The sequence below is a fragment of the Syngnathus scovelli genome, chromosome 16 (genome assembly GCF_024217435.2).
Source record: "Syngnathus scovelli strain Florida chromosome 16, RoL_Ssco_1.2, whole genome shotgun sequence".
Lineage (NCBI taxonomy): Eukaryota > Metazoa > Chordata > Actinopteri > Syngnathiformes > Syngnathidae > Syngnathus > Syngnathus scovelli.
The window spans coordinates 6,645,283-6,667,870 of record NC_090862.1 but is presented as its reverse complement, the minus strand read 5'-3'; the positions used below and the strand labels follow the sequence as shown (position 1 = coordinate 6,667,870).

The window sequence follows — 22,588 nt, the reverse complement described above, 5'->3', positions numbered from 1 at the left end:
GTGTGTGGCCCCGCACATTGGGCAAAACATTGACAAGGACGACACATTCGCAGTACTTCGCGGTGGAAAAATATGCCTCAAAATGAATACTTCTAAATTCAAACTATGACGCCAAATGAATGTTTTCCTTGGGTTTTCATTTCGGAATAAAAAGAAAATTGAAGTCCTGAAAAATTGGGAAAAATTAGCCCCGGGTTATAGAATGTCGGCCATTTTGATTTGGAGTTGCCATTTTGGACAAATGTCAGGCCTTGCATTTTGACAATGGAGGTGAGGCATAGCATTATTTCAATTTCGGCATAAATTGGTGATGTGAGGGCCCTTTCATCGTGGACGCTAGACTTGAGCCGCGTCCCTAATATTTTGACTTGTATGTAATATTATACAAACGCAAGCTCTTCTCATGGCACCCCCCTTGCCTCTACCTTTCGTTCCCCTTTATTTCCTGCTCTCGGCTCATCCGTCTGCCTTTTTTCAACCCCATCGCTTTCTCGACACACTCCATTGATGGCAAATTCCAAAAAAGAATATCCCATTTCTCTTGTTATTCAAGTGCAGATAAAACATTCGCTTCGTTACTTCCTGGGAAATTGGAAATATATACAGCGAAGAGGTCCATTTCCTGTTACTTACAGGCATCTTGGAGGCTAAATGGACTGTGCGTCAGAGAAGCTCGGCTTGCGTGGTATTGCATCACCTTGGATATGTACACAGATGAGCAGACAGGACGCCGATACCGCTCGATAGTCTTCATCAATAGCTTTCAACCACTCTTCACGACTGAAACTTTAAAAAGACTGCGATATTTCATGAATGCATACAGTGACCCGATTTAAAGGAAGGTAAACACAAAATCAGGTTAATATCATAATAATATATGTAAGCGTACATTCCCTGTTGTTTTAATTCTTTGAAGGCTTAGCTTCTTGAACACATGATTTACATATATTAGCATAGTAGTTTCGTACATAAACCGTCGCAAATGCCTTCCGGGAGTTAAAATCAATTTAAAATGTAATTAGATGTAGTACAGTTTTTTTTTTTTTAATTCCGATATTAACTCCGCGAACTCGCACGTCGGAGGAAGCCAACTCCGTCATAAACCAAGCACTTATTTCAGGAGGACTTTGCCCCGCCGACATGTTCTTGTACTTTATTAGCAAGATCCATCAAGCCATTTCTGACCTCTCATCTAACTCGTTCTATGTTTCCCTCAAGCCCGACAGAAGGAGATATTGATTCGAATAAGTAAGGAGGTCACTGTTGGGATTTGAGGAATATGCTATTCCTGGCTCACAAATCAATTCTCTTCTTCTTTTTTAATGGTGAAACTAACGTAACTCTCCTTGAGTGGAATTCCAGACAAACTATTTTATGAGTCATCGGAGACAGATTCCGATTCATTATCGGCGCGGGAGCTGCAGGTGATGCATCAATATGACACAGCTGCTAAGCAGCGCTATCTCAGACACTGCCGGCGACTTTTTTTCATCCTGATTGGACTTTCTAATGTGGCCGCAAAAGGAGGTGAGGGAGGGGGGGGAGTGACAAAGAGCAACTTTGTGCCACGATGCCAATTCGCTCCGAGCTTCATCTTGACTTGATGCGCTTGTTATAATCGAAACTGAAGGCTGGTTGATGCTAAATTGCTTTTCAATACGTCGGAGGGGGAAAATATATGTTTCTTCTCGGGTATTCCAATTTTCGCAAATATAAAAAGGTTTTTTCACCGGAAATAAGATGTGATTGTGTGTGAATACGATTCCATCAGTGAAAAGCAAATGATTATTCCTAATATTAAACCTCGACAATATCTGATTGCTTTCGTCCGACATGTCGTGGGGATTGCGCTAATTGTTTCCTCGTTGAGCCATGTTGTTACAATGCTAACAGCTGCTAATCCCTCATGTAATCCCATCAATTTCACTACTGCCGCGGCTTCTTACTGCTACACGCTTTCCAGGAAAAGGTTGGACCGCAGATGGAGCAAATTCGAAGAAACAAATGCTACACCCTTGCTAGCTAGTTAACCAAATGGTTTTGACCTGATATGAAGTTTAGCCAACAAAGCTAGCAGCCAGCTCCTGGTTGCAGTATTTTGCTTCTTGCTTTGGATTGTAATGAGGAAAAAAAATTCTGCGGTTTTTGATCTCGACTGTTTTAATCAGCAATACACGAGCGCTAGGCAAGGCGAGGCAGGAGATCTGGAAACTGGAGCGCAGTTTTACCCGCAAAAGACGCAAACTCTCCAATTGAGCACAGAATGGGATTATTAGAAAGGACCGAGAGGGAGCAATTAGGCGAGAAAACCGCGAGGGCCGTGCAAGACTGAAGAAGCACTTAAGGGGAAAGTCAGAAACAAACAGCGGAATCAAAGCGCTCCAATGTCGCGGGCGAGTAAACAGTTGGCGTAATTAAGTGGGGAATGAACTTTGATGGAATTTGTTACAGGAGATCGCTTTTGACGGAGGTTAATCAAAACATCTGATTGGGACTTTGCTGACAGCCTTAGCCAAGATAGACTGACAAACTAACTTTGAAGAATTATGTAGATTTAATTTAGTCGCTCAAATTGACTGTCTTGACTTTTTTTTTTTGTGGGCTTACTCAGGAAAGAAAAGCCAACCAAATCCTATAGTTTTGTTGGCTGAATTTTCAAAGCATCCCTGCGGGAGCTCCAACTGCAATTGTTGAAGGCCAATTTGAAGGAGGTCATAAATTTTAACAAGTGTAAACATACCTGTGAAATTTGGTGCCTTTCTGAGTTTGTAAAAGCCACTAAAATGGCGATTTTATTTGACCTAAAACTAATAACGCCACATAAAATAAACAATTTCAAGGTGGCATTTACACATCATGGTTAGGCCATAAAAACGAGTCAAAAGAGGATTTATCAACCGTTAGAGCTGGACCTAAATGAGCCAGGACAAGTTTATTTGCGCGAGGGCGACGCGCTCACCTTTCTAATCATTTTTTTGTATTGGGGGAATTATTATTTTGCCCTCATCGAGACACAAAGCGTTATGAATAGCGAGAATAACAAGCTTATAATTGGATCCATTGGGGGAGGATCATTGTCCCCATTAGCACTATTTGCGTGCAATCGAGTCGACTCAATCTTCCGTTGCCCCCTCCTCCACCCTCGGAAATGAACAATTATCTTCTGTAAATTGATTTTTGCGAGCTGCACACGTGGAGAAACGTTCCGTCTGTCTCGGCCCGCCGCCTCCTTGACACGTGGCGTGTGGACGCGGTAAGCTTTATCTCTCCCTATGTAAAATGCAAAACATGAGTCGGATTTTTTTTTTTTTCTGCGTGTTTGCTAGCCGCTAATCCCTCTAATCCATTATTTGTCATGCTGGGGATATGCTCCACCATGTCTTTGAACCACAGCGGGATCAAGTGATACTAGTAGATGGAGAAAGGGAAAGGGGGAAAAAAAACGCGAGACAGCTATCGTGACTTATCAGACGTCTGTCAGCAGCACCTCGAGCTTTACTCGGTTCCCTCCGGGCCATCTTGGATTTTATTTGTCAGACACGTGGCCTGCGGGTGGCCCGAAACCTCAGTCACTCTTCACAAGAGCCCCCCCCCCCCTCCTTGTTATGGATGCATACACTCCACAAAATCAGAAGTGTACATAAACAATTTCCATTTTATAAATATTTCTACAATCCTAGCAGTGGGAGGATATTATTGCCGCAAACATATTTTTGGAATAATATTAAAAATTGTCCAGCTCATAGAGTAGATGGACTTTCTGGCGAGTTTTTTTTTTTCTGTCTATAAAGTGTCACCGGTGCACCTAAAGTTGCTGTCAGCTGGTTTACGGCACCCTACATTTTGTTTTACAACTCGACTTATCAGTAAAGCTACATTTTATGCCGAGTATTACGGAGCAAAACGGAGCCTCTCCCTTGCATTGTCCTCTTAAGCCGCCTGGGCTGTTTTTACAGGCCGAGTTGTAAACAAAACCATCATAGCCTGGTGATACCGATTGGGCCGACATGCTGATGGACATCATGCCGCACTTCGGCGCCTGAGGGCTCTGTGTACCCGCGTCCCCGCTCACCAGAGGGATGCGTTTCCTGACCTCGACCTGCGTCACATCTGCTGTCTCTTCCTCTTGGTGTAGCCTTGCCTGCACGCACACTTTCCAGTCCCCGCCCTCCCCACAGAGCGAGGAGCTCTGACCACAACAGACCGAGGGCAGCTTTAATAGTCTGCTACATGCACGGCGTGCTGAGCTTCTCTGCTGGATCTTCAATGCTTACTTTTCTACTTGGCCCGTTTTATCATTCATGCCACTTTTTCCACCACGGGCTTTTCTTCACAGCGGTTGGGCTTTGGCCATTTCACATTTCGAAGCAGCAGTTCTTCATTTTTTTTATGACTGAGATTTTTGGAGTGTTTATAAACAATAGGCACTTGCCTGAACCGAAAGCGATGGCAAAAATTCAATGTGGGTCTGGTTGAATTGAGCTGTCAGGAAAAAGTTGTACAGAGATTGCGTTTTCTTTGAATAATTTAGCAAAATATAATAGCAAGCCCGCTAGTCGTCTACAGTCTACATGTTCACCCTCAGGAGCTCGTCTGTGTCATCCGAGCGACAGGAACGCCGATTAAAGAACCTGTCAATCAGAGATCACATTAACTATGTGTGCTGTGTGTGTCTGGATCCACTCTAAAAATGATCATGAATATAAAATGTGTTCCAAATTCATAATCGGTAAATAATCGGAATATGCTAACCGGGCTTTATCCGGTCACGAGTCAGCACGTTGCCCTTTGGCACTCGGCGTCTGACAGTAATACGCTACAAAGCGCCGTTGACATGTTAAGCTGTAACCTGAGTTAACGTGACGCTACCGTGATGACGGCACGGAGCGGTTGAATCCGCGAGTCAGTCACAAGCGTTGACGGATGTGTGTCGTGAAGCCACTGACAGCCGTCAGCGCTCCAGCGAAAAGTGTCGCGCTCAAGTAGAGACAGACGTCGTCTTCGGGATCAGATGTTTAACTCCGAGAGGCGACAGTCGCTTGTTCTCGTCTTCCTCAAAAGGCGGCGACGCCTTGAGTCTGTGAAAGAAAACGTTCCACTTCTCCAAATGCTCTCTTGTACTCGTCTCTCGCTTCCCCCGAGCAGCTTGATTGTTTGCTTTATTGTTTTCCAGTTGATCTGCTCAGTTGAAGGTGATCATCTTATGTCTGAAGGGGTTCTCATTTCGACTTTTAGAAAACAACCAAAACAACATTAGCAAACATGAGCACAGCTCCAATGTTGCTTAAATAACCATATAACCGTTAATGGACGTATTTTGACAGGGAATGGATCACATCACATCTATGGCATCTATTTGCTTCTGCCTCGCCATGATAATTCTTAGGTCGACAGATCGTGATCTGATTGAAGGTTGCCGTGGTAACGCCATCGCCACGCTACTCTCGCAGCTTCCTAATGCGAACATCCGTCTTGATGTCACCGCAACCGGCATGTTCATACGTATGCAGGCTGCGTGTAGCCTATTAGTTTGTGAGGCGCTGACAAGTTGCATCCTATTAGTTGGAAAGGCGCCAACATGGCGCGGGGAGGAGGAGGGGCCGGGGGACGAGGGGGCGTCGTTCCCTATACGATGATGAAGCCGTCTCAGCATGCAGCCGGCACATTCGCTCGCACAGCTCCAGTCAAAAGGCAACACAATCAAGAAGATACCTGCACCCTATGATTTTCGACTGTGCCCGCTGTGACTCCTTGCACCTCGCTGACAAACAACTCCACTAAGGCGCCGCTAACGCTTTCAACATTGTTATTTGTTGGAAATGACGTTTGGTAAACATACGGCCAAAAAAAGTATATAACGTCAATGCAATCATTCCTTCATACCGGTTATTAATAACAACTGCTGCCTTGCGGGTATTCGTGAAACACGATAAGGATGACATTTACAATAAATTACAGTAATACTACCAGCTTAAAAGCAAGAATTACATTGTAGTTATGAGTATCAAGTCACTATATAATGAGGAGACAGTCAATGAACTACTGATGAGTTGATTTAGCTAGCTAGCTAGCTAGCTAGCTAGTTGAACAATAATAATAATAATAAATTATATTTATAACACACTTTACATTCGGAGGAATCTCAAAGTGCTACATGGCAAGTAAAAACAAGAAAACAAAGCAAAGACAAGTATAAAACAACTGGATAGTTGAGATCTATTGCTAGCTAGCTAGCTAGCTAGCTAGCAATAGATTAAATAGATAAATGGATAAATGGATAGATGGATGGATAGATGGATGGATAGATGGATGGATAGATGGATGGATGGATGGATGGATGGATGGATGGATGGATGGATGGATGGATGGATGGATGGATGGATGGATGGATGGATGGATGGATGGATGGATGGATGGATGGATGGATGGATGGATGGATGGATGGATGGATGGATGGATGGATGGATGGATGGATGGATGGATGGATGGATGGATGGATGGATGGATGGATGGATAGAGATTGATTAGGCTATAGAGGTAGATACATAGATACTATGAAAGGATGACAATAACAGTGTGGCTAGTATACTACTAAAAAATGAAATAACCTTCAGCAACATGCTCCTAATTCATCATCGGGGCTTCAACAGATAAACAGATAAATGGGAGCTTGCTATGTGCTGACTTGGGCCGCCGACTACAAGTTGTCGTTTTCTTGCTAGCACCGAAGCATTCTCCCCATCACACAAATTTTCATCAATAAAAACTAATTGCTAAGCTCAATGAATTCATTCAAAAAAACACTCATGGGTATTCTGGCCTTGAATCCTTTTCCACTTTCTTAATTGCTCTGAGACACTTTGCTCTCAACGAAGAGTCAGCTTGACCATGTTGAATTGTGCCTTCAATGATGCTACTGTGCGATGGACTAGATCAGGAAATGTTTCTTAGGCGCACAGTGCAGACGGCGGGACACTCTGCATAAGCTTCCATCCGCCTCCTCCTCATTTGCGCCCCACCCTCCTTCCTGCCCCCGCCAGGAGAAGGACAATGTCAGCATTCCGGCTTTGAGGCGGCTGGCGTGCGTCCAGGTAGAAGGACATATGGCGAGCGGGGATGAACAATGTGCATGCAAAAAAAATATACGTATATCCCGCCAGCTTCTCTAGAAACAATCTCAGCCTTCACTTTCAACATCATAAATAATTCATCTTCCAGTAAGAAAAGGAAAAGGAGCCCATTCCGAATTACCCATGAGAAAAGACAAAGTCGTGGTTAAGATTCTATTTGAAAGTGCACTTGCTTGAAGGCGGAACTAAAACGAGGGTTCCGGGGTTATTTATAGTTTGGTTGCTGTTTTTCACGTCACAATTTTACAATATATAAATGGCATTGATTATTTTCTTCTCTAAATACTCCACGTGTATAAAAAAAAACACTAAAATTAATAAAACTCACCAACTTGCTGCAAAAACTAATTTGAGCTAACTGAATTAAAAAAACAAAAGTCAAAATGAAATAAAATTGACTATAATGAAAATTCTAAATCCATTCTAACCCCAAGACGGCCTGACGTGAAGCAACTTGCACTTCAATTTTTAATTGACATTGACACGAGAGCAACACGTGATTTTCAGGTGATACATTAGCGCAAAATAAAACCACAACTAAAGAGCCCACAAGCAATCTTCATAAAGATATTTTTGGATTATCATTGAAAGCAACACCCGTGCGCAATGCTATATCCACACAAGTGAGGTGAAAGATTGATTTTTATGGTTTTGTTTTGCCGTCTGGAGAATGGGGAAGCGTCTTGCGGGAGGTAATAAATTCAAAGTTACTGCAGTGAAAAGCAAAGTTGGTCACAGCCTCCAAAGATAAATAGAGAAAAAAAGTTAAATACTGCCATATATTAATTTATTTGTAAACAAAAGAGGTTTGTAAAAAAAAAAAAAAAAGGTTCAACAAAGAGTTTGAAAACCTGGAATACAGTAATCCCTCGTTTATCGCGGATAATTGGTTCCAGAAAACCACCCGCAATAAGTGAAATCCGCCAAGTACGGTCACCAACAAGAAGTACTGGGCAGGCTAACGAGTTAGCGGAAAGATGCTAATTCGCCATCGTGTTAACACGCAAAAACGGACTTCTAAAGCAGGGGTGTCAAACTCTTTTTTTTCACGGGCCGCATTGTAGTCGTAGTTTTTTTCGGAGGGCCATTATAACTGTCAACCCAAATAAATGTATGGGCATCTCATATTATATGCAGTAAAAGCTACAAACAAACTGACAAATAACTCATTTTCTCAGTAAAAACTGGTCAAATATTAAAAAAAAAGATATTAAAAGTGAAGACAATTTGCAATTCTAGTAATGACACACGAATTTGATGCACAATTTGTCTTCGCGGGCCGCATAAAATGATGTGGCGGGCCGTATCTGGCCCCCGGGCCTTGAGTTTGACACCTGTGTTCTAAAGTAATGTAAACGAACATTTGGAGCAATACTACATTGTCCTAAAGGTTAGACATGTTTCCTCAATTTAGAAGTTTCATTTTGACTTTTAAATGTTTTTTTAATTTGGAAAAAAAATCCGCGATGTAGTGAAGCCGCGATAAACGAAACGCGAAGTAACGAGGGACCACTGTAAATTAAAACAAAGTACAGTATATTTTGTTCTAGGTAGGCAACTAAATATGATCCAGTGCCCTTCCACAGCATTGCAGGTGTGGTATGTATGTACGACATGTACTGTATCATAAACACATGTCCCCCACGGGCGCCGTGCTCTCAAAAGCAGCTGCAAACGTGTCATGTTCGAATCAAGTCACGACGTGAACAGCGAAGCAAACGAGTAAGGACAGAGACAAATGCGAGGCTCGGAAAAATCAGCAAGGGAATTTTGTGCGCGTGTCAGTGTGCCTGCGCGTGTGCGTGCTGGAGATGGTGAAAAGATGTTCTTTGCTAATGGCTGTTCAGGGGGACGCATCATTTATTATCCCACTTTGCTAATGCGAGCGGCGGGCTGAGAGGGAGCGACGTCCGAAAGCCTCGCACGGCATGAAATTGGAAATGTGTATAAAGGAGGTCTGATGTGGATAAACTGAACATGTCAACATGTCATATTTCTATTAAGCTTATAAGAAAATCTTTTACACTGAATTTATAAGCGCCGTTGTCGGCCTGTGTTGAATGTAATTAATAAATTAACTTTTATTAAAATTAACTTTACTTACAAAAAAGATGTAATATACGAAAAAAAAATGTATACTTATAAAATCTGTAATAATTTAAAAAAAAAAGATGAATCAAATAGTAAAGTAAAGTCACTTCAAGTCAAGTATTTACAAAAATTACATTTTCAAGCTAACCGTAGCGACATTGCTAACGTAATGGGTAATAATTGAGCAGCCGAGAGAGTTCTTAATTATTCCAAACTCGCATATAATGATGAGGTCTGCGATTTTTCCACTCCATCACATCTAAAAGGGCCAATCTGGAGACAAGAGAAGAAGGATTGGCGCCATTTAGCGGGCAACAAGTTGAAATGATACACACAGAAGTTGTTCTGCTGTGTCCGTGGGCGGTAAATGAGCCGTCATCCCGGTCCCGGGTGGATTCTGGCAAATCCTGTTGCATTCAAGCCATCTCAAGTGCAAGCTGTTCAACAATGCCGCGCCACATGCTGCTACACTGCAAGCTGTCCGGATACACGGAAGACTACGTGACCAGCCGGCGGCCCTCTTGCAGTGTTAACATCTTTTTCGGGGATGTCCCCACGTTCGCCTCTTAACTTCACCTCCACACCGCCCGCAGGGAAAACTAATAAGCGCCGTACGCTCACAGTTGTAACCTCATTTGCATAATGTTGTTTTATGGCAGTTACAGTCCACTCTGTCAACAAACGGCCGCTTGCGTTATGTTGCGGTAATACTGAATAAATGCGTGCATGCACCTGCCTAATAAAATCTCACCGGGGGGAATCGATGGGAAGCTAACAACGCGGAATCTATTATTTCGCACTCGCGTGCTAATTCATCTGATAAAGATTTCTTGGGATTGTGAATATTAAGAAGTGTCGGCGTGGATTTAAAGTAGCTTTCAAGATTAAGTGGCAAACAAATGGGATGTAAATCACAGCACGGTTTAAAATAGACACATTGTGAATGGCTTCTACGAATAAATGGAGTCGATTGACTGAACTGGGTATAAATATTTACATACATATCATATCATGCTAAGTATATCGTATAAGATTATCTTTAATATTGCTTTATCTTTCTGTAAGTACTTCAGGTGCTGCTGTTTTGGTTAGCAAATGAGCCCCCGTGCGTTACATTATTGCCGGATGATGAACGACGGTCCTCGAAACGAGGCGAGGTGTTTATTTACGATATTAAGACGGAGTTAAACAATTCAATGTGAACTCATCATTAACTCTGATTCATTCCTATTTTGCTTTGCTAAAGTCGTCTTTTCCAGTGAGGCAGTAAAGCTAATACACCAACTTTTTTTCTTATTGGGTCATTTCATTCCTCAACTTGTTTGTGCCGCATTGCAATGAGTTTGGTGTCGTTCCGGAACTAAATGGGGGCTGAGAAACAAGCTGCTTCTGACTGATTGCTGCAGAGAATTAATGTCGGACGTTTCCACTCAGACGATGTTCGTTTCTAAAAAGAAAGAAAATTGCTTCATTTAGGACGTCCGCCGACTTGCTGGTTATGTCCATTTTTTTTTTCTTAATTCGAAATAGACCCCAACATTCATTTGTCGCTATTGATGAAAATTTGTACCAATTCCTTAAGGGGAGGGAGGGGGCGCTAATGTTCTGCCTCAAACCCCCTCACCCCTCCCCTCCCTGAGTGCATTACGCCTTTAATGAATCAACTTTGGCAAGATGCATCGATAGGAAGACACTGAGTAATGCACAGCTTTGTCGACTGAACCGATGGAAATCTGACGCCGAACTCAACATATGCTAAACACCAGCAAGTAATTCCTACAATACTGCATTACAAAAAAACAAATGCATTCATTCAAAACAAAATAGCAATTTCTATTCCCGGCAAGTCATTTTCTATTTTCGATGACATGACTTAGTACGCAGAAACGGCCGACTAAGCTCGACGTCGGGCGAGTCATGACACTTCATCACGAAAATGTTAGCAGTTATGGATTAACGAGCGGCGTGTCAAACTGTGAGCGCGCCGATTCACCGCTGGGAGAATCACCTGAAGATTGAGACCCTGCGGCCCCCCTGGTTGAAGGAGGGGGGTGGGTGGGTACATCGCGTTGCCCATATTTTGTGTGAAAGGAAAAATTCAAGAGTGGATGAATATCACATTTACAGGGAGTGTGTGTGCAGTAGAAAAATGGCACGATAAAACACTTTGCTCACTTTTTTTTTTCTCTAAAAGCATGTCACTGACATCTTATGAAGATACCCAGGAAACCTTTTGACAGTCTTATAGTCCCCGTAGTGGAGAGTCAACTCCCAGCTTCCTAACATGACATTTCCACACGCTTTCCAGCGCCACGCTCACGTTGGACCATTTTTCATCTTCCATCACGTCACCGCGTATGAATCATCTGGTAGTAAATGTGCTGCTCATTCGTCTCATCTCACCCGGCACGCCTGCGGGCTCCGGCACCGGTGAAATTTTAATCCGAACCGCTTTTGGGGCATAATAGCAAAGTTAAATAGGAGGTCTTTCACGGCACTCAGTCATCTTGACAAGCTCGGCAAACAACTCTGTGAGCTTAAAAGGGCGCTCGGCGGGCCAGGCGGTCCTCTAACTCGCCCCTGATTTCATCGATTAGAGCGCGATGGAGAGCTTACGCCTCTTGTCCTTTACGCGGCATAAGCCTTTTTCCCACCATACCCGACGATATGACTTCTCTCGGGATCGAGGCCAAAAAAGATACCGGAGAGTCCATTCTGCTCTTACTCGAATCGACTCAGAGTCGTTTATGACAAATAGGAAGACAGGTTTTCCCCTGAAAGAGTAGAAATGGGCTTACCTAGCATTTCACAAAAAAATGTGTTTCATAATAACCCCGAGCGGCTGTTTGAGTAAATTTCCAGTCACAGAAAACAAAAAAAGGCCCAAAAGACCAAGTTGTGTGGAAGGCTGGAAAAGTTTATAAATACTCGACGCTAACTCGACAACAACCTACTGTCTGGCTGTTAATAAATAAGTGACCTTTAAAAAAAAATTATGCAACGTTTTACACAAGATGGCCTTCAATCAATATTATGATGTTTATCTAACTGAAAACTAATTAAAGGGAAAAGCTTGTCAAAAACTCCTCACGTGGATTCAGAAAGGCTTGTTGTCCTTCGAAGAAAAAAGTTTGGAGGGCCGCTTCGGGTGATTCTCTTCCATCCTTGCATTGAATGTAATCTGGAATAATGACGCCTATTAGACATGGCGGGCCACAAGAAGCTCGGGAGATGACAGTTTGCATGCAAGTCTGCCGAAGGCGCCGCTGACAGCGCTCGTTGGGAATGAAGGATGGCGCGCTTTGGCTCTTTAATTGAAAGTTGGCCGGGCAGCTGCGCCATGTTTGACAGCTGCTATTACATCTGTATTTGCTTTGTCATTGGCTGGCGAATTAATTTCACTTTTACATTGTTTGACACAGGAGCCATCAATCTCCGCTATCGGCCAATTATACAGTGATACATGTCAAATTGCTTAGATTTGACGGTTTCTTATCCTGATAACTGGGTCGAACGTTGTTTCTGTTGTTAAAAACACAGACTCCAAGTGTTTTCTCACAGCAGGCTTCTTTTCATCATTTCTGAAAACAATTACTTCAGTTTTGTTTAACTGAAGGAATCTTTGTTTCATCCAGTTGTTAATTTGCTTTAGACGGTGACACGACACAATCTGCCTGCTGTCATGCGGACAACCAGATAAATATAGCTGTGTCGTGACAGCCAACATCTGAAGCACCTAAGGGAAACAAAAGGGGTCTGAGTGTTGACCCTTGAGGGACTCCTAATGACATGGCCTACTTCACTAAACAAATATAAAGCAGCCAAATGAAAAACAGTCCATATAACAGTAACTGAGCATGCACAAACAAAGCTTATTGGTTACCATCGAACTACATCGTCATCCAAGGACAGGTCACGAAAATGAACTATTGATGACATAAAAGCTTTAAAAAAAAAAAAGCTTATTGTAAGAAGTATCTTTTCTTTACTTGAAAAGAGCCTCCATGTTGGAAACTCGACCCTCCCCAGGCCATCCCTCGTCCTCGGGGAGCCCACAATGCCCTCCTTTAGCCGCTCCCGCCTGAGTGCCCCCAAGAAAAACCCGCTACCGGCAATAAAGTACGGCCGAGTTCCACTTGTCATCCTTCGCCTTCTACCCTACTTCTCGCAGATAATAACAAATTACCAGTCGTGTCACTCAAGGCGGCGGACGCCGAGCGAGAAGAAAAGACGTCACAAGATGTTCTTTAAGCATAATCGAGGAGAGCGGGAAGATAGACGTGAACAGCTTTGTCGCCGGCGCGTGCGGCGGGACACTTGGGGCACTTCCACTGCTATTCTTGCCGAAGAAAGAAGATAAAAAAGAGACGTTAGATACTCCACCGGCAAAATTAGATGCTTACATAATTGGATCTGAAAACAAAGCGTTGGTGCTTTGAGATGCCCAATGTCGGAATGATATCAGAATTTCACTGTCCAATTAAAGGCACACAAAAACACCCAACACTATTTAATATATAATATATACATTTTGGTGTTTTAAAAACTTGCAATTAGAATTTTGCAGACAATATTTGTGTGCATGTGCTGTGCTCGTGGCGACTGCTATCATTAAGTGTGCTCCAAAAAGCACGCCGGGGCGACTTCAATACTTGATGAGCACTGGCGTCTCCGTGCCACGCCGCCGCCACTCTCGCCTTCTCCAATAGTGTCGATGTCGTTTGTGTGAGGCGCGTGCGCGACGAAAGAGTATTACGTCTATTTTTAGAAAGGCAATTTCAAAGTTGCACATCAACACGCCTATTTTTGTGTGTGTGTGTGTGTGTGCCTTCTGGGCCTTGTTGTTTGCAGGTTCAACAGGCGACTTGCACACTTTCTTCGGGGCTTCGGTTTCAAGTTAGGAGATGGAAAGATTATGCAAATGGAACGCTGTCCGCTCGGTTTAAGTTTAAGCGAGCCTGGCTGGTGTCATCCCCTCCCTTCACATCTCGTCTCTACACCACTTCAGTTCTGATCGTTTCCCTCAGAGGATATGTTGGGCTGACCTCTCGTTGGACACGTTTGTTTTTTTAAGACTAAACAGACGAAGTAAAGTTTTCATTTGGCTGCACATCCAAATTTAGTTGGAAATGGAGGAATTAAATTTCCTGGTTACAGTCCACATGCATTGGAGCTCAACCAGACACTCACCACGGGGATGTCATGCGCATTACCGCCACCTACTGGACTGGAGTGGAACAGCTTGAACTGGCATATTAATTTTTGTTACTATAAAATGACAAAATATCTTTTAAATTTGACCCACCACAAAGTTGACGAATGTAAACAACTCTGACAAATGTAAATTTAAAGCTTGTTTGAAACAATCTCAGATCTGTAAAACAAACTTGTCACTGTGGACTAATATTCTTTTGGATTCTGGAGAGGGCGACACTTTTGAAAATAATTACTCAAGTACATATGAAGTAGGGCTTGCGTAGGCGTCCTTGATTGACAGCCCATTACCAGTTAAGCACATAACTAAGCGCAGCAAAAACTAATTTAACAGCAGACGAGCACAAGTAGCGCTCAGACCATCGCCAAGGTCCATCTAACACTTATGCAGAAATGAATGACAAAATGTCCCTTTGGCCAGCAGTGCGTCTACATGTTTATTATCGCGATTACACCGGCGGAAATGAGGGTAGAAAAAAGCCAGCCGTGCCATTGGCCCGAGTATGTGAAGCATGTCATTAATTCGATTAACAGTCAGTTTGATTGACAAGCGCCACAGACCGAGGAGCCGTTTAATCAGCCGATTTGAATCGGCCAGGCTTGCCATGCGAACTGTTCTGATTTTTTAATGATGCTGAGCCTGGCTTTGGACATAAGTGTTTTTTGGAGTAGAGTCAAATTGACCCAAGTGTATTTTCTTATCCAACTTTTTGGGTTTTGTTCAAAAGTGGTTGGTGATTGAGTGTATTAGGTGAATCAGTAGCTCAAGTCAAGTCTTTCACAGGCAGATTAGACCGCCACTAATTTTCTATCCTGAGTGTTAAGTGGCAGGTCAGTAGCGCTGTAGCGTTTACTTCTATTTTGGTCCTCACATGTGTGCGTGCTAGCCGCGCCGCATGTCAGCAGCTGAGCACAATCCGTTAGCTCGCCGCCAACCCGACCTTCCCGCGCTGCGGGTCGACACCCTGGAGTGACGCCAGCTCCTCGGGAAGCACATGTGGTCTGGCTACCCCCCCCCCAGCCGCTTCATCCTCCCTCCTCAGGCTGCCACTTGACCCATCCTCAATTCGTAGCAAGTTTACCTGCGAGCATTATTGGGCTTGGCTCATTTCCACGTGGCAGGCAGCTGCTATGCAATTTGCATGTCGTAATGGACAAAAGATAGAAACCACAGGACATGCGGCAAATTCTTTCTGTTTTCTGTCACGTATAAAAAAAAAAAAGTCTCCATTACAACAATAGTACGCTTTGACTTTGTTCACGGTTTCAGGATTCTAATAATCGGATATTTGGGAAAAAAAATGGCATTGTGATATTTTGAGGGCAGAAGTGTCTCAAAAATGTAAATTATATGTATATAAAGATATAATGTATATCATGCACGCAGTCGTGGGAGGAAAGACATACACATCAAGTGCATGAACATTTTCCAACATGTTGACCGGAGGTCAGATATTGCGTTCAAGAGCAACAATGACTATTTCCTCCCATAGTCGAAATCCAATGTGATACGCCGTACAAGCGTGCTCGGGGATCAATAAGGTTGCAAAGAGCAACAAACCCTTTGTCAAAAACGAATACTTGGAAACAAATGCGAGTGTTTTTTTTCCCCCTTGAGGGATCTATAAATGTGTGAACACGCAACGCTGGGAAATGATCCGCGGAGCGACAAAATGCTTGCGCAGATGCTGCTAAACAACTTCACTGACATAGAAAATGTGCTTATAGCGCTAAAGGGCTGTCTTTGAATGTTGTGTGGTACTTGAATTCAAACCTCAGCGAAGAATAACGTGCAGCTACTATGGGTCACACAAACGATTGTGGGGGTGGGGATAGACACATGAGGTACGCCAACATATTCAAGTTTTAAATGTTAGCTTAGCATTAGAGTAAATAAGCATCCTCCTGACGTCATTGGGTACAGCCTCAAAGGTTCTGTTTACACACCTGAGACTTGAATTTTACAAACCAAGGCCCGAACTGGACTTTTGTTGTACCCCGAGATTTCTGTCAGTGAATAATCCTGACGTTTATGCGGATGGATCGAAATTCTTTGCATATAAAGCGTCTCCTGTGCACCTGCCTCATAAAACTTGATTGGCGATACGTTTTGTCATCCACACAACGACGTCTGAGCCGCTCGTCATTGCGCGAGGACGTTTACTCGCCGAGACGAGGCACGCGGACTCGCCTCGGTGGCTTTTCTCGGGCCAGCCTGTGTGTTGAAGCCAAATGTTCCCTCTTGGCTGAGAGGCTTCCCTTGCGGGGGCAGCTGCTGCTGCGGCGGCGGTGACCCTGCCAAGGGCGCCGCTCTCCCCGTGGTTGCTCGGCTCCGTAAAACGGGTCATTGAACGGCTAAATGGACTCATTATGATGTGTAATTAAAAGAATGCTGCAGACGTCTCCAAGACTCGCCCCCGCCCCACCCGTCGCTCGGTTCCCCGTTGTTACGTGTCGTCTTGGGCCTCCGCTGGACGGCGGCTGCCGCTTTAACCGTCTCCCCGTTCGCCGGCATGCCAGCTAATTGAATCGCAGTTTCCATTGTCTGCTCATTTGCTGATATTCTCGCCAGTTTGCATATTCCAATTACTGAATGTTGAGATTGAATTCTGCCCGTGGCCTTTCGTTTGATACATGTTGTAACCCTGCGAATCAGGCGTAGGGCTCGGCGTAGCTCCGCTGGAATGCTGAGCGATCATATGAATACCGACTGCGCTGTAATCTCGAGTTTATCATGTGCGACCATTAATATGCATGTAGGTAGAGAAATTTCATCCTTCATTGGATCTGTGAAGCACAGAAGCAAATAGTAAGGGGAGGGGAGATAATCACGTACATTAATTTGAGCAAAACAAAGCATCGGCTTTCTCCCGTGACTGAAGAAATGAGCAGCACTTCACAAATATGATAAGAGAAGGATTGATGTCTGATTAATTAGTCAAAGTCATTTGGGCAAGAACAGTATATCAAAGCCTGTTTGCTTGTTGTTGATAATGGTAAGGGGGCGACTCGGTTTCTCGACACAAAAACACGGAGAGATTTTCAACGTTGTGTCATGATTGTGTTGCAGAGGCCAGCGAAGGAGGCGCGAAACATCTGGCATGTTCTGCTTCGTCAAGGACTTCCGAGCAGACTACCCAGGTAAATGTGAGGATTTTGCTACCTGAGTCACCTGGTTGTCGCTTTTTATAAGAAGCAAAACAATCCTCCAAGTTCACACCCACAACCCATGCTTTGCCCCCTCCCCTCTAAGAGGATCAAAGTGGCTAATCCGCTGGTCAATGCAAGTACAGAGGCAAAGACAAATCTCTCAAAAGGACATGTCATCTTGTTTGCTATCACGCACTCTGTGGGGGGTGCACTCATTGTGTCCCATTTACGGCAGCCATAGCAACCTCCATGCGCATTTACAAGAATAATTAAACTTAATGACAAAGGCAATACTATAAAAATGTTTTCTGAACCAGAGGAGGAATAAAAAGACCCATTTAAAAAAATTAACTGCTCTCCACGGAACATTCCTCCAAATTATGTATTCAGCTGAAAGATAAACACAAACAAAGAAAATTTATCACTTGCTTTTATGTGCTACACGTCATAAGGAAAGCAAGAGATGGAAATTAAAACTTTGTGGAAACTTTTAAATGGAAAAAAATCATGTATCCCCCACATTGGTCATGTATATGTATGTATGCATGTACGTATACAGTAAGTATACCCTTGTTTATTGTGGATAATTGGTTCCAAAAACCACCTTTGAAATCTAAATGCGGATAAGTGAAATCCGCGAAGTACGTTACCAACAAGAAGTACTGGGCAGGCTAATGAGTTAGCGGAAAGATGCTAATTTGCGATCGCGCTAACACGCAAAAATGGACTTCTAAAGGAATGTAAACAAACATTTGGAGCAATATTACATTGTCCTAAAGGTTAGACAAATGTTTCCTCAATTTAGAAGTTTTATTTTTACTTTTAAATGTTTTTTTAATTTGGAAAAAAAAATCTGCGATGTAGTGAAGCCGCGATAAACCAAACGTGAAGTAGCGAGCGATCACTGTATACTCATAGTATATGTTTATGAATTGATAGTTAGCATAGAAGTAACGTTTGAATTTTAAAAAGACACCGTTTAGCCGATACTAACAGAAGATCGGAATGACTGTGTAAAATCGGGGGAATAAATGCTGCCTTTTATGGACAGAATAACGATTGTTAAAAGCAAAAACTGATAAAAAAAAATGGTTACGCACAATTTCCTCGCTGTAAAATAAAAGCACAATTGCCTGATGAGGATAAAGCGTGCTGACATCCGCCCGCCTCCCGCTCAGTTTATGTACAGAGGCAGATAATCATCTTGTTAAAGTGATAAAAAAAAAATCCAGAATATTACGCCTGGTGTTCACCCCTGGCGCAACACTTTATTGAGGGTACGTGTCGTCGATCACTTATCGCTGACTCATTCTTATAAGCGGAACAACCTTTTCTTCGTAGATGATTCGCTCGTTACGCGGCTAATCGGTCGTAGCCCTTCTTATCGTTTCCCCAACTTTACTTTATCTGATGCTATTGTCGCCACGCGACCCGGCAAGGCCGCAGGCGCGGCGACGGCATCTAATTTGCAGCAAAGGAAGGGACTACAGCGGAACGAGGAGCCCGAAGAAGTGTGATTAACCAAGCTGTGTTGGAATAATAAAGACTTTTTTCGCTCTGCTTTGGAATGAAAGCGCCGCTTCATCATCATCATGCAAATGAGCTGCGTTGCACACACTCACCGAAACAGATTGCATTTTAATACATATTAATACTTTTTTTTTCTTTGTTTGGTGACAAAATTTATCTTTTTTTAAGAGTTAGCGCGCTACTGTGGCTGTCTAAAGACAAAAAATGGAACTTCAAGTTTTTGTCTTTTTAACTAGCCAGCTTTAAGAGATGGTCCAAGATTTAATATTTGGGAGGTTTATTGTTTGTTAACGTAACTTTTCTATCTTGCGGAACTGCCATGAAAAAGTATTAAAGTATTAAATGAGGGGCAGGTAAAGCTGTGCTTGTGCAGACAGCAATGACGCATCCAAATATGCAAATGCCACTTTTTCATCCGAACGTCTCGCTCACACGGATTTTTGAAATCTAAATGCAAATGTAAGTCGACGAGCAAACAAGCGCACTATTTATTTCTATCAGCGAGCCAAAAGGAAACTGTTTGCGCTAATGAGTGATGAATTATTAATCACGTGACCGTCCCCGTAAAGGGAGACAGACTTTAGTGTGTCGTAAAGCATTTAATACAAGTTTATATCCGCTCATTGATTAAAGTGTTACTGGACTAGTGAAATGTTACGCCGTGGCTTGTTGGGATGCGCCGAGGCTCTTTACGGTCCATCGCCAGTGAAGGCCTCAGTTAGAACTCGGGCGGGATGCTTTAAATGGACCGTCGCAAAGTCCTGATTGATGGCGTGGGCGACTTTTGGGCTTTTAGTTCAAATCCAGTGCGAGAGGTCCTGCGGACGTCTACTCGATGGCACTAGACAAGAAGAATTATCCAAATGGATTAGTGCGGGGAGCAGTATGGATTAGTCCGGTGCAGACATGGAGGATTTAAATTGGTGGCATAAAGTGATTGTAAAACATTAGCGTGCTTGCCAATTATTGGGCTCTTTGCTCATCGATGGAATTGAAGCCATCTTCCATGTTGGCCTCTTTAATCAATAGCTCTTTGTCGTGTCTCGCCTCCCGATGTATGTCCTGCGTGTCTCGGCCGAGGTCGTGTTGGAGGCTCCTCAGCAGATGTCTGTTTTCATTGCTTTTAGTCGCAATCACCGCTCCTAAAATCGATTTTAATCAGAAAATCGGTTTTGATTAAAAAGATGCGAGTGCTTCAAATCGAACCGGATCGGTTGAATCGTATTGCGGCTCATGTATCGAGATAAATGATTTGATACCTGTCGATACTTGGTGTGTGAAATGATTCAAGGGCAATGTATGTTTAAGTGGAACGATTCGATTCTATATAGTATGGCTCACTTCGGGAGTATATTGGAACGATTCCGTTTATATATGTTGACAAGTTCATGCTAAAATGCTACTTTAAGTTTGTCAACACAGTTACTACTTTGTGAAGATCACAGTTTGCCGTGCGGACATTTTGTTTTGCAGGATTCTATCTCAGAAATACGAATAAATAAAAGCACAATGAAAATACAGTGGACTGAAGGGCGGCTAGCGCTTTGCAACGGGTCACGCTCGCCGATTGCATGTGTATGTGCCATTGTACTGCGACTGAGGCACAATGTACCTTCTCTCAGTTGACACCCCCTCATGTCCGTTTATAGTCCCTGTTACAATCCAGGCATTGTTCTTCACAAGGTTAATTAGCTTATATTAGCGACATTCTCACGTCCTTTCAACTCACTGTTGAATTTATGCTGCTTTTGCCACCGACTGGCCTCATTGAAGGTTGACTTTACTGACTATTACATTCTTAAATGGCGTTACCCTCATTACTAAAAATGTTTTGGTTTTATTCACTAAAATGGGTTTCTGTTTCAATTTGAGCTATTTTGCTACTTTTTGTAAACTATAATAAACACGATCCAAGCAACCAATTCCATCCAATAAAACTAGCTTAATGCTAATGTATCATGTTAAAGCCACTCATAGGCTAAAGGAAACTAGCATGGACGTTACAGTAATTATGTAGGATCATCTTACAGTAGTTAAGGACCTTCTCTGTCTCTTCCTCTTACTGTTCATTAACTAAATGGTCTCAGCTCAATAAAGTTTGGGAAACGCTGTACAAGACTAGGTCATGGGACTCCCGAATAAAAGCACAAGGACACATCCCATAATGTCCTTTTTGCACTTCGCAATGAGAAAGGCAGTCATGAATGAAATGAGGAGAAGTGGATGAGAGCTGTAACAGGCAGCTGTTAGCCATTGGACTTGTCACTCCCAGATGATTTTTTTTTTTTTTACTTCCACTTCGTAGAAAAAGATTAATAATACCTATCATTATTTTTCTTGCAAAATCGCACCTGTCACACGGAGGGAGACATCCATCATCGGCTCCCGTTAGCCACTGTGGCACACAATGTCGTCAGCGCCGATACTAGCGCAGCGCTAACACAAAAGAAGTGCACGTTAAGCGCACGGGGCCTGTTCGGGGGGGACACGCTTGGGCGTGTTCTTTAGCGATAACAAAGGCAGGTAATTGAGGCTTTGCTCCATCGCTTGCGGGATTAGAAAGGTGAGGTCGGTCACCTTTAAAGAAGAGAGATCTCGGACCATCTGCTTTGTTGTGAAATTTCTTGTCATGGCTCATTTTGTATTCGAGAATATAGTCGACACATTGATTTATTAATATTAGCACACGAAAGGACTTTATAAGGAATAATATATATATTTTTTTTAATTGTTCAACCCCTAACTTTATTCAACTCTAATTAGCTTCTTTTTTTGCCTCTTTAATAGCACACAAGTCAGACAAGCACGTTCATTAGGCGCTATTTATTAATACAACAGACGGTAACGGGCCATGTCAACGAGGAGCATCTGTTAAAGAGATGCCGTTATCGCTTTATGGAGAATTTGCATCTCGCGTGCTCTTGATTAAACCTGTCATTAAGTCGCTCGTTTGCATCTTTACTTTCAGAGTGGCCGTTTAAACGCAATCCGGCAGATGCGAGCCATCTAACAGACCCGCCTTCCTCTTTGAGTAACATTTTTCTCACAGGTCTTTGTTCAATCTGTAAAGCAAATACGGCACCGGCGCGCGTGCCGTCGGAGTTTTCAAATGGAAACGTGGCAATAAAAATGCTAATTTGGATATTCAATGCGATTGGAGCCCTGCGTGTCAGAGGATCTCTTCTAAAGTCCATTAATATTTGGAGGATTTATGTTGCGCTCTGCACCCTAACAGGGATAAAAGTCCTCACGGCTGTGAATTGGTCGCTCATGTCGCTCGACGTGGTGCACAAAAAAGAATTTTTACTCCATTTGGACACTCAATAGCAGCTCTCTATTATGTCTTTTTGGGGCCTGAGGGAATGCGGCCTGTAAGAAACAATAACGCTCATGTCTTGATGGAGACACTTTTTTTTAACAAGGAAATTGTGCCCCCGGTTTTTCACTCGGCTTTATGTAGCACCAGGAATGTT

At 43.1% G+C, this 22,588-nt stretch overlaps 2 protein-coding genes across 2 annotated transcripts in view; one reads left to right on the top strand and one right to left on the bottom strand.

The window, feature by feature from the left end:
* mrm2 (mitochondrial rRNA methyltransferase 2) overlaps positions 1-22,588 on the bottom strand; it is a 98,693-nt gene that overhangs the window by 29,251 nt on the left and 46,854 nt on the right. The window lies entirely within an intron of this gene.
* The window catches only part of elfn1a (extracellular leucine-rich repeat and fibronectin type III domain containing 1a), a 44,014-nt gene that overhangs the window by 8,254 nt on the left and 13,172 nt on the right, over positions 1-22,588 (top strand). Inside the window, exon 2 of the mRNA XM_049745454.2 lies at positions 17,506-17,576. The gene's annotated coding sequence lies outside the window, so the exon portion shown is untranslated. The remainder of the gene's footprint in view (positions 1-17,505; positions 17,577-22,588) is intronic.